The 12,272-nt window shown below is 33.4% G+C and overlaps 1 non-coding gene across 1 annotated transcript; it reads left to right on the top strand.

Annotated features, from left to right (window-relative positions):
• The first annotated feature begins 2,892 nt into the window (after nucleotides 1-2,892).
• LOC123577577 lies at nucleotides 2,893-2,999 on the top strand. Its single transcript, XR_006701935.1, has one exon. It is a non-coding gene; the product is annotated as a U6 spliceosomal RNA (small nuclear RNA).
• Nucleotides 3,000-12,272: the final 9,273 nt, after the last annotated feature.

Genomic DNA, 12,272 nt, shown 5'->3' with positions numbered 1-12,272 from the left:
AATAAAAGAGCCTCTGGAAAAAAAGTGAAATAAAAATGGCCAGGCTCATAGTCGAGATCTTCCCTCATTTCCTGATCTCATCTCGTAACTCCACACTGTCTTGGAATGATGAATTGTCTGAACTACTTGGTAGGAATTTTCTGTTAATTATTTTCTTATATTTTGTAATATTTTAAAATATGACTTTGTAACTTACAGTTACAGGCATAATAGAATGTTCAAATCAGGGTAGCTTCAAGCTCTTGCTGTAACAAGATGAAAATGCAATGCAGTAGCACTTTTGTTTAATATGAAGTATATAAGAAGCATTCAACATTGGAGCATGTTAAACAATATTTGCCTCAAACCCTTTCTTTTTCTTCCACAAACATACAAATATAATCATCAAAATGAAGGAATTTTTCAGCTGTCAGTACAGACAACTTATTAAAACTAAAAACATTTTATTAAAGAAAGCATTTTATTTTTTAAATTAATTAATTTATTTAGATAAGGAGAGAAAGAGAGAAAAAGAGAGAGAGAGAGAATCTCAAGCAGGCTCTTCACTGTCAGCACAGTGCCTTATCTGGGTCTCAAACCCAAGAACTGTGAGGTCATGACCTGAACCAAAACCAAGAGTCAGATGCTTAACTGACTGAGACACTTGGGTGCCCCTATAGAAGATGGTTTAAAATAAACACTAATGCAAATGCTGTATAGCTCAAATGAATTTTTGTTCTGAATATAAGTCTTTGGAAATAAATTTATCTCTTAAATACATTTCCTCAAAATAGAACAAGAATATCTAATATTAATCCTTGCTCCATGAGTATTAGAGAAAAATAGTTGTGTAGATTTGAACACACAGATGCATATTTCAAGCCGAAACATAATACATTAATGGAATAATGTATTAACAGGGTAATGTTGGAAGCAGTAAAATGCAGAAATGACAAAAGAGAAAATTCAATCAAGGTGTTATATAGATATAAAGGTACTACCACAATATATATTTGATATAAAATAAACCTAGAACTTTATTATGGGAACAATTAATTGTATTGAGGAAGAACATAGAAGAAGATTCATGGAACTCATCTGAAAATATATTGTGGAATAAATTTTCACCTGGTGGAATGAGTTCTGAATTTAGAACTTTAACTCTTTGAGCTCCAATTAAAATGATCAATGGAAAATCAGTGTCTGTATATGATATATCCTTTGATTTTTTTCGGTAATATATTGAAATATGATTTTGTAAGTGTAAGTAGATAAAAATAGACATAATACAATGTACAAATCAGAGTAGCTTCAAGTTCTTACTGTACCAAAATGAAAACGCAATGCAACAGCACTTTTAAGGTCTGTCAGAGAAGAAAGTTGTGAACAATCAGAAGTTACCTCTGTAAACAAAAATTAAAAAGCCATTCGCGACTTCTAAAGTATTTGAGTATATACAAGGTTTTCATTAAACAATTTCTGGATACTGTTTTCTGTTATTCGGATGAATTATTTTAAAGTATATATTGCTGTTTAGTTTTGAGATGTGATCTTTTGTAATATTGTGACAAATATTAACAAGGGTAGGTTATATTTTACATATCTAACTAATTATTGAATGCTAGTAGACACAGAATTTAAAGAGAACAAAGACCACAGAAAAAGAGTTTCTGAATTTGGGGTTAAATTGATAGAGATGGGCAAATGTAGGTAAAGGAGGGACACATTGAAGCCCCCACATCCCAAAAAAGGATACAACTACTTGCTTGTTTGGAATATAGCCAAATCCAAAGTTATTTCTGATTACCTGAGAATAGGAAAACATAGGAAAATCCTAAAGTTCATTATAACTTTTAAGTAAGCTTGTACCTTGCCAATTGACTTAAAAGATAAAAGGAAATCAAATATGCTGTTTACGCTAATAATACCCTAATAAGGTCAGGGCAAAGCAGTAATGCTAAGAAAAAATAAAATAAGATGACATAAACTTAAGCCAATATAGCTAAAGTCATAAATTATACAAATTCCACCATTAAAAGTAAAAAAAAGCCTATGCACACTTAAAATAATGATATGCTGTATACTGGCCAATATAGCTTCAAAAATCTAAGAATGCATTATCATGGATCATTAGACAAGTAAATGTCGTACTCAAACATAAGGAAAAGGAATATTATCAGCTTAATAATAAATGAAATAGAACTTCTGATTAAAGCCATTAAAACATAAAGAACACACTATATCATGGCAAGAGTTAGGGAGGGGAGACCAAAAAAGTCAGTTGGGCATCCGACTTCAGCTCAGGTCATGATCTCACGGTTTGTGAGTTGGAGTCCCACATCAGGCTGTGTACTGACAGCTCAGAGCCCAGAGCCTGCTTCGGATCTTATGTCTCCCCTTTTCTCTGTGCCCTGCCACCACCCCCCCCCCAGCTCCCACAGGTCATGCTCTGTCTCTCAAAAATGAATAAACGTTAATAATTTTTAAAAAAGAGCTTAAAGTATGTTTGTTAGATAAAACTCAGGTTACAAGTTAAATTTTAATTTTAGATAATGAGTAATTTTTTGCTGCATGCTTATTTGAGACATGTTATGAGAATTTAAAAAAATTAAAAAGAGGGGCACCTGGGTGGCTCAGTCGGTTAAGCGTCTGACTTCGGCTCAGGTCGTGATCTAGCGGTCTGTGAGTTCAAGCCCCCCGTTGGGCTCTGTGCTGACAGCTCAGAACCTGGAGCCTGCTTCTGATTCTGTCTCCTTCTCTCTCTGACCCTCCCCCTCCAATTCATGCTCTGTCTCTCTCTGTCTCAAAAATAAATAAACGTTAAAAAAAAATTAAAAAGAGAGAAATTGCTAATCAAAAGAATAATCAGACAAATCAAATCCAATATCAGTTAAATATTGAAAACACTGTTTTGTGCTCACTTCAGCAGTACATATACGAAAATTTGAATGATACAGAGAAGACTACCACGACCCCTGTGCAAGACTGACATGCAAATTCATGAAGTGTTCCATATTAAAAACCAAAACCAAAACAAAATGAAAAAAAAAAAAAAGAACACACACACACACACACACACACACACCAAAAAACACTGTCTTAAAAATCAATTGACTAAAGGAAAAATACAATGAGTAAAACACAATAAGAGATTGCTTTTCTTTTTTCTTTTTTTTTTAATTTTTTTTAACGTTTATTTATTTTTGAGACAGAGAGAGACAGAGCATGAACGGGGGGGGGGGGGGGGCGCAGAGAGAGAGGGAGACACAGAATCTGAAATGGGCTCCAGGCTCTGAGCTGTCAGCACAGAGCCCAACGCGGGGCTCGAACTCACGGACCGTGAGATCATGACCTGAGCCGAAGTCGGACGCTTAACCGACTGAGCCACCCAGGCGTCCCAAGAGATTGCTTTTATATGAGAATTCAAATACAGCACGTTTTTGTCTGAGTCTTTGGTACACAAAATGCAGTCCACAGGATAGTAAAATCACCATCACCATGAAGCTTATTAGACATGCAGAAACTTAGTCCCAATCCAAACAGGGAAATCATACCTGCATTCAATATGATTCCCATATAAAAGTTTGAGAAACACTGATCTAGATAGTACAGCCAATTTCAATGGAAATTAAAAAAAAAAAACATAACCTCAAAGATTTTATTTTATTTTTCTTAAAGTTTATTTATTTATTTTGAAAGAGAGAGAACAAGTGGGAAAGGGGCAAGAGGAAAGGGCAAGAGAGAGTCCCATGCAGGCTCTGCACTTTTCGTACAGAGCCCAACATGGGACTTTATCTCACGAACTGGAAGATCATGATCTGAGCCAAAATCAGGAGTTAGATGCTTAACTGGCTGAGCCTCCCAGGCAGGGCTCGAAGATTTTATATATCAGGCAAAACCTGACTTTCAGTTTATCTCTAAAACAGCAACATAAACATCAAGCAACATTTGAAGAAGAAAATGAAAGAATGAAGATAATGCATAATTATAATTATTTAAAATATTAATCATTAAGGAGTAAGAAGATCTAATAACAGAGCCATTGAAAATGAAGTAGCATAAAATGATGTCAAATTGTAATAAGGCGATTGTATTTTGAAAATAAAAAATAGATAAATAGCCTCTTGGAATAATTTAATTTAATATATAGTATGCATAACCAAATCATGTATTTTAACTGAAAATAGTGAAAGCTATATGCTGAGAAACCTGATTTTTTTTTCAAAATATAAAACTTAAGATTTAATACAAACATTTATGTAAACATATCACAAAGTAGAAATTCTTCCAACCATTATAAATATGAACATGAAATGACTTAACACATATATCTGGTCTTATGTTCAATGAAGAGTAAAAGTTAGCGGTCTGTCTTCTGACTTCTTTCTTCTCTTTACTTTCCTTACTGTATCCTTTCCTTTTTTTACCCTCTCTTTCTTTAATATTTTCCCCTTCCATTCCTTTTACTGACTTGGGATGAAAAAGAAAATTATAAAAAATCTACTAGAAGTCTATAGAGTTAAAAAAATTTTTTAAAGAGAATTATAAAAAAAATTAAGGTTTACTTATTTTTGAGAAAGAGAGAGAGAGGGACAGAGAGAGCACAGGTTGGGAGGGGCAGAGAGAGACCCACGCAGAACCTGATGCAGGCTCCAGGCTCTGACCTGTCAGCACAGAGCCCAGTGCAGGACTCCAACTCTCAAAATGCGAGATCATGACCTGAACCAAAGTCGGACATGTTACAGACTGAGCCAAACAGCTGCACCTAAAGAGAATGTTAAAAGACATTGGCTGACATTGTTGATAGGGATGCAAACTGGTGCAGCCACTGTGGAAAACACTATGGAGGTTCCTCAAAAGATTAAAAATAGAAGTACCATATGATCCAGTAATCATACTATTATTTGTCCAAAGAATATGAAAACAATAATTCAAAAGGATGCATCCCCCTTATGTTTATTGCAGCATTTACAATAGTGAAAATATGGGTAGATGAATGGATAAAGATTATATATATATATATATATATATATATATAATCTTATGGAATACTATTCGGCTATAAAAAAGAAAGAAATTTTGCTGTTTGCAAAAATATGAATGGATCTAGAGATATAATGCTAAGTGAAATAAGTCAGAAAAAGATAAATATCATATAATACCATATAATAAATACCATATACTAAACTCATATGTGGAATTTAAGAAACAAAACAAATGAACGACAACAACAAAAAGAAACAAGCCAAAAACACTCTCTTAATTATAGAGAATAAACTGTAGAGAATTACCAGAGGGGAGATGGGTGGGGAGATGGGGAAAATAGGAGGAGGGAATTAAGAGTACACTTATCTTGATGAGCACTAAGTAACATGTAGAATTGTTGAATCAATGTATTATACACCTGAAACTAATATAACAAACACTCTATGTTAACTATACTGGAATCAAATTTTATAAAAGATGAATACGGTTTGGGGGTCTAATGTGCAACATGGTGATTATATTAACAATACCGAATTATGTACTTGGAAGTTGCTAAGGGAGTAGATCTTAAATGTTCTCACCACAAAAAGGAAATGGTAATTATGTGAAGTGATGGAAGTGTTAGCTAACACTACAATGGTAATCGTTTTTTAATATGTAAGTGCATCGAATCAATAAAAACATCGTATACCTTAAACTTACACAATACATCCATTATATTTTACTAAACTGGAAGAATTTTTTAAAAGATGATGTGTGACACTTCAAATGCAGATTCAAAACATATTGCTACCTTGAACAAGTTAAATAAAAAAATTAAAAAAAATTTTAATGTGTATTTATTTTTTTGAAGGAGAGTCAGAGTGTGAGTGGGGGAGGGGCAGAGACAGAGACAGAGGTACAGAATCCGAAGCTGGCTCCAGGCTCTGTGTTGTCAGCACAGATCCCTATGTGGGGCCCAAACCCACAAGCCGGGAGATCATGAACTGAGCAGCAGTCAGATGTTTTGCTGACTGAGCCACCCAGGTCACCCCTAAATAAAAGGATTTTTTACATGTTTCTTTTGAGAGAGAGAGAGAGCATGAATGAGGGTAGCGGCAGAGAGTGGGAAAGAGAGAATCCCAAGCAGGCTCCACATTGTCAGCACAATCCCCAAGCAGGGCTTGATATTACAAAGCTGTGAGATCTGAGCTGAACCAAACTCAAGGGTCGGTCGCTTGTCTGACTGAGACAACCAGGCGCCCCAGGATTTTTTTTTTTTTTCTGGATGAGAAGACCATGAACTCTGTTGATGAGAGGTGGGAGTGAAATGTGACAACATATAAAGAAAATGAAAATGCCGTTATATCTTTTTTGGTTCACTTATGCCATAAAGAAAACCTTGACTTGAGAATGTTTTATGAGAAATTAATCACCATTCCCACATTATGTCCTTTTCTCAACGGACTATGGATCACAGACTGAAAACCTATTCAGGCTTAACTCTCACTGAAACCAAAATGGTGCAAACTTGATTCTGTTTAAAAGCTCTGAACATTATGATTACCCTTACAGTCCTTCCCTTTATTAGGAGCAAAAGATCACAGTGACTAAACCCATTCAGAGGAAGAAAAGGAGCTCAGAAAGTAGAAGAGTAGAAAAAGAATACCAAGGGAAAGTTAAAAAGAAGATTCTTTTGCAGAAAAGCTTGATCTCATAGGGTGTAAGATCCATTGTAAAAAGTAAGACTTGAGCTAAAATTATTTCTTTTTAAAAAAATGTTTATTAATTTATTTTTCAGAGAGAGAGAAAGAGAGAGCAACAGAGGGGCAGAGAGAGAGGGATAGAGAGAATCCCAAGCAGGTTCTAAGTTGTTAGCATGGAGTCCCAACCCAGGGCTCGATCTCACTAACACGAGACCACAACCTGAGCTGAAATCAAGAGTGAGTCGTTTAACTGACTGAGCCACTCAGGCACCCTTAGCTAAAATAATTTCTTATTCCTTAACCGTAATCATTCACACATGCCAGATGAGATGAAACGGTATTTAACTTCTACACAGAAACCACCAGGGCCGATTTTTCTAGGCATTATAAGTGAAAACACACCTAGATGTTTCCTATGATCTTTTCACTTACTTCAGCCAACGCTAATATTTAAATACTTCCTCAATATTCTTCCCCAAACCCTTTTTTCTTCATTCTTGTTAAGCATGTATAAAAGAGAAAGGAAATTCTATTTACTGGAAACGGGCTACAAATAGAAATAGTTTTATAACCCTAAGGCTCTGTACAGAGCAGACAACTGGATTTGGTTTTGAATGAATTAATTGGTCCCTTTACTCAATGGAACAGATGAAGTGCAAATCTCATAGAGAAAATAAACATATCTATGTTCTAATTTTATCTGTAACACAATTTTAGAGGAGATATTAATCTCTCAAGCTCAGTTTGCTAACTGTTGAAAAAGGATAATAATATATTCAGTTGAATAGAGTTGTTATGAGTATTTAATAAGTATAAAAGTTTATAGTGTGCCTAGGCTTATCACATGCATGAAATTTTTTTTTTATTTTTAATAACAATATGATTAATGACTTTAATAAATTTCATTTTAATTATTAAAATGCAAACAAATACAGAAAAGTTAAAGAACCTTATCATTTTTTGAATTCCTGTTGTTCAGGATAAACAACTTTTTAAAATCTTGGTGTACTTGCTTGGAGTTTTATCATTTTTTAATAAAAGTAAAATATTATTATACAAAATTAAAATACATGGAAGTATAGAAGAATAATACAGTAAAAACAATATATGTCACAACAGAGAAATTGGCGCCATTTACTTTTAGATGAAGTTTGTTGCAAATAGATTGAGAGAGAAGTTTCTTTGTTTAAAAAGACGTTAGTCAAGTTTAAAATCTAGGTTGGCTAACATCTGAGCCTTTTGAAGAAAGTTTATTCTCAGTATTTCTGATTTCTGAGAAGATGTGGTCTTATATTTCCAAGTTGTGATTTTTATTTTTATTTTATAATATAATATAGCTATTGACAGCACTGATGTCAATTGCTGCCTTTGATGCCCATTATTTTCGATTATTTTTGATAATGATGCCCATTATTTTCGATTACTTGTGTTGCTTTTATGTCATTAAAATACTGTTTACATATTTAGTAAATTACTATTTTCTTCTTATAGCCAACAAGTCTGATCCCTAAAATTTAAACACTTTCTGAAATAGTTCATTATAATCATCCATCAATATTAAGCACCAGGACAATAGTATGTCTAGTTTATACTATATTCAGTACTATGGATGTTCCCTTTTCAACATTATATACAATAGAGAAAAAATATGTATATTTCCCCAAATCCCTACATTGTAATAGATACTCCTGCTTAGTTATGCTTATATAAAACCTATGAAATTGCTCTAAACATTTTTAGAAATTTTAGAATTTCTCCTATCCTTTTGGCCAAAGTGATATAATATCATAGCTTACTATCAAACTGGCTATGAGTTTATTAAAGCCACTATGTACTGAACAAAAACCTATGAGTGATTGATAAAATTCTCTGGATCTCTAAGTTCAGTAGTGACTCACTCACAGGTTTTTAGTATTTCTTGACAAATAATATTAAAATTATTATATATATATGTATATATATAACATAAAAATCAATTACTAATATAGATTCATATTATCTGTCATTATATTAATATACTGTATTCTTTCACTTCAAAAATTTCTTTAGTCAATGGTAACTTTCCTTTCAATTCCTTAGAATACCATCAGCTCTGAGTTGATATTTTTAGAGCAATGGTTATCATAGTGTGACTTTTAGCCCTCAAATTTCACTGAGATCTTTTCAGCTGATGCAGGAAAATCATTTTCTTAACAATACTGAGATAATATTTGAAAATGCAGACCTTTGTATTGATAGTACAAAAGCAAAAGTGCGTATAAAATAGCCGATGTCTTAACACGAATCAAGACAGTGGTGCCAAAATGTACAAAAAGTAATCTTTTCCCCTGCTGCACACACGTGGAAACAATATTTATTTCACCTAAGAATGTCCTAGAAAATTTAATTCTAGTAGATATTTGCCTTAAGTGAGAAAATGGGAAGTACGTATAAAACACTTCTACTCCCAACCTCAGTATGACGTTTGTAGCGGAGACAAACAATTGTACAGTTGTATGAATTGTGAGCTCAACCAGCTCTTTGTTATTGTTATTAAACACCATTTTTATGAGAAACAATGACTGCTGCTATTCAGAATTTGGTTTTAAGGAGAAATTTGCTCAAAAGTGAAGAAACAGGGCTTGCTAATTCAAGGAAAACAACTAGCAGTGTGTGTTGCCAATGACATATTTTTAATATCAAGAGGCACTTTGAATTTTGGAAAATCTTTATCTACCACCATGAGCCAGATAGCTTCTCAATATATGAAAAACAAACTTTTCTGATGAGCTCCATGGTGATACTAACACGTGACTATTAATTTGATTTGAAGAAGTCTGTAAACCTTTGGGAAGTTTATGTTGCCCGGTAAAATTTTCCAAATGAAATGACTAATTATTTTACAAAAAAAAAATAAAAAAATCGGTTTTAAGTACGAGATGTACCAATGGAATTTAACAGAATATGAGTTTATTGATATGATTTTGGATTCCAAATTGCAACTAAACTTTAAGAAACTGCCATTTGTTAAAGTTTAATGTAACATCAAATTATATTATTTGCAATTATCTGATAAGATGATTAAAATATTCCCTTCTCCTTTTCCTAAGTAGATGTGTTGAGTCTAAATTTTCTTTGTATACTTGAAGCAAACAAAATATCACAACAGATTAAATGAAAAAGTTGCTATGTAGATCTAGCTGTCTTAAACTCTATGTTAAAGAGAAAGGCCAATATGTAATGCAACAGTTCTCATGAAAATTATATTTTGTTGTGGAAATTGTATAGTATTTTTCATTAAAATGTTATTTTTATTAATATAAAATGTGCTTATCATTGTTGTATTTAAATGAAACAATATTTAAAAAAATTTAATGTTTATTTATTTTTGAGAGAGAGACAGAGTGTGAGGAGGGGAGGAGCAGAGAGAGAGGGAGAGACAGAATCCAAAGCAGGGTCCAGGCTTTGAGCTGTCAGCACAGAACCCGACACAGGGCTTGAACCCACGATCCGTGAGATCATGACCTGAACCTTGAACCCCCAACCCTGAGATCATGACCCGAGCGGTAGTCGGACGCTTAACCGACTGAGCCACCCAGGCACCCCGTTTGAAACAATATTTTAAAGTGTTTCAGTCTTAATTTAAACTATGATAAAAATCAGTGGATCTAACCTACAAAATCAAAAGCTGTTAGTGATTTTTTTTAAATGTTTATATGGTTTTGAGAGAGAGAGAGCATGAGAGGGGCAGAGAGAGGGGAACAGAAGATCCAAAGCAGGCTGTGCGCTGACAGCAGAGAGCCAGATGTGGGCTGGAACTCTTGGGCCATGAGATCAAGAAGCCGAAGTCACATGCTAAACCCACTGAGACATCCACGCACCCTGAAGCTGTTTGTGATTCTGAATGATTTTTAGAATTGAATCTAAAGCCAAAAGTTTGAGAACCACTGTTTCAAACTATCCTTAAACTGTCAGTTCAACATTGAATAGTTTATCACGTCTGGCTAAGGGATAGTTCCATGTTCTAGCCCCTGTTTTTCATTATTGGCTCCTTCTCTTTATATGCAGATTTGATACATTTTCTAAAATTAGTCAACTTTCAATGAAATTGTTAGTCTGTTCTTTCCCAGTGTGATAACATACTTGCAATCCAAATCCCCCTGCCACTTGGCGGTGTTGGAATTTAATCTGTACCATTTTGTATTGTTGTAATAGCTGAGATATCTATATATAGCCAGAGAAAAAGGTCACATATTATGCATATATATGCTAGGCACAAAGAAAGCATAAACTTAAATTATTTTTGATTGATTTAAGATTGGTTTATTGTCATAAAGTGGACTATTTACAAAATCACAAATTCTGTCACTCCTCCCAAAGTCATTGTTTTAAACATATTTATGCATTCATTTTAAGACTTTAGTTTTTTTCTTCATGCATGATGGAAAAAGTTGAGGCTCATAATGTGCTAATAATCAATGTAATAATTTGAAAACTAGATTTCTACAACTCACAGGAAGAAATAACAAATGAAATATTAGAACATTCTGGGCACACTGTCAAGAAACAATTTTATATATTGAATTTATTTGTTGATTTTCACTGAGTGTAAATCTGTATGAAAAATTAGAGTCTTTCTTTTTAAAACAAGGAAACTTATTTATTGGGATTGTGAAGCAATAGCCTTTACTGAATTGACTAGTCTCCAGAACAAGACTTAAAATACATGAGGGTCTGGTTGGGGGTGGGGGGGGGGGGGCTAAAACAGGTGATGGGTATTAAGGAGGACCTTTCTGTGATCAACACAGGGTGATGTATGGAAGTGTTGAATCACTACACAGTACACCTGAAACTATTTAACCCTGTATGTTAACTACCCAGAATTAAAATAAAAACTTAAAAATATAAAATACATGAGGGTAAAATATCTTGATTATTTAGTTCGGTTAAAATGATTTTTAAAAGTTGATGCATAGAATTTGATTAGAATTCAATGATGATACTAATATCCTTTAATTTCTAGTAGATCATCCTTCTTACCCAAAGTGATACTGATGTAGGATAAGATTTAATCCAACAAATATTTATTTTGTATGTCCCAATTAGCGGAGTGTGTGCTGGGACTTAAAATGAAATTAACATTTTAGAGATAAAGTATCCATAGTGGTAACATATAAGGATATCTGAGTATATTTTTAATTTGTGCAACTGTAGGCACGAATAAACTACGAAATTTCCAAATTACTCTTTTTATTTGTGCAACAGACATATCCTAAGAATTTTGCAGACAACATCACTGTTAATAAGCTACAATGTGAGTATTATTTGTGACTCATTTGCCTATGCTTATAAATGTCATTATTAATGTTGAAAATAAAACTCCAAATGCAATTTAGAAAACAAACCCACATGACTCCATCTGTCCTTTGTTTCCTGTCAAAGTAACTTCTTTGCATATTACAATTGCTACTCCCTCCCCCAAGTAGCAAGAATGCAATAGTAGTTACATAAGTAAATTAAACAAAATAATTTATTTCTGATAAAGGATAGAATAATGTTAAAGTTCAATACCTACTATTTTATTAACTATTTTGATTAGATTACTTAGTATTTTTAAAGCAGAGTTTTTCCTCTGAGAAAATT

This window comes from Leopardus geoffroyi, chromosome D2 (genome assembly GCF_018350155.1).
Source record: "Leopardus geoffroyi isolate Oge1 chromosome D2, O.geoffroyi_Oge1_pat1.0, whole genome shotgun sequence".
Taxonomy (NCBI): Eukaryota; Metazoa; Chordata; class Mammalia; order Carnivora; family Felidae; genus Leopardus; species Leopardus geoffroyi.
The sequence above is the reverse complement of the archived record's forward strand: the minus strand, read 5'-3'. Positions and strand labels throughout refer to the sequence as shown.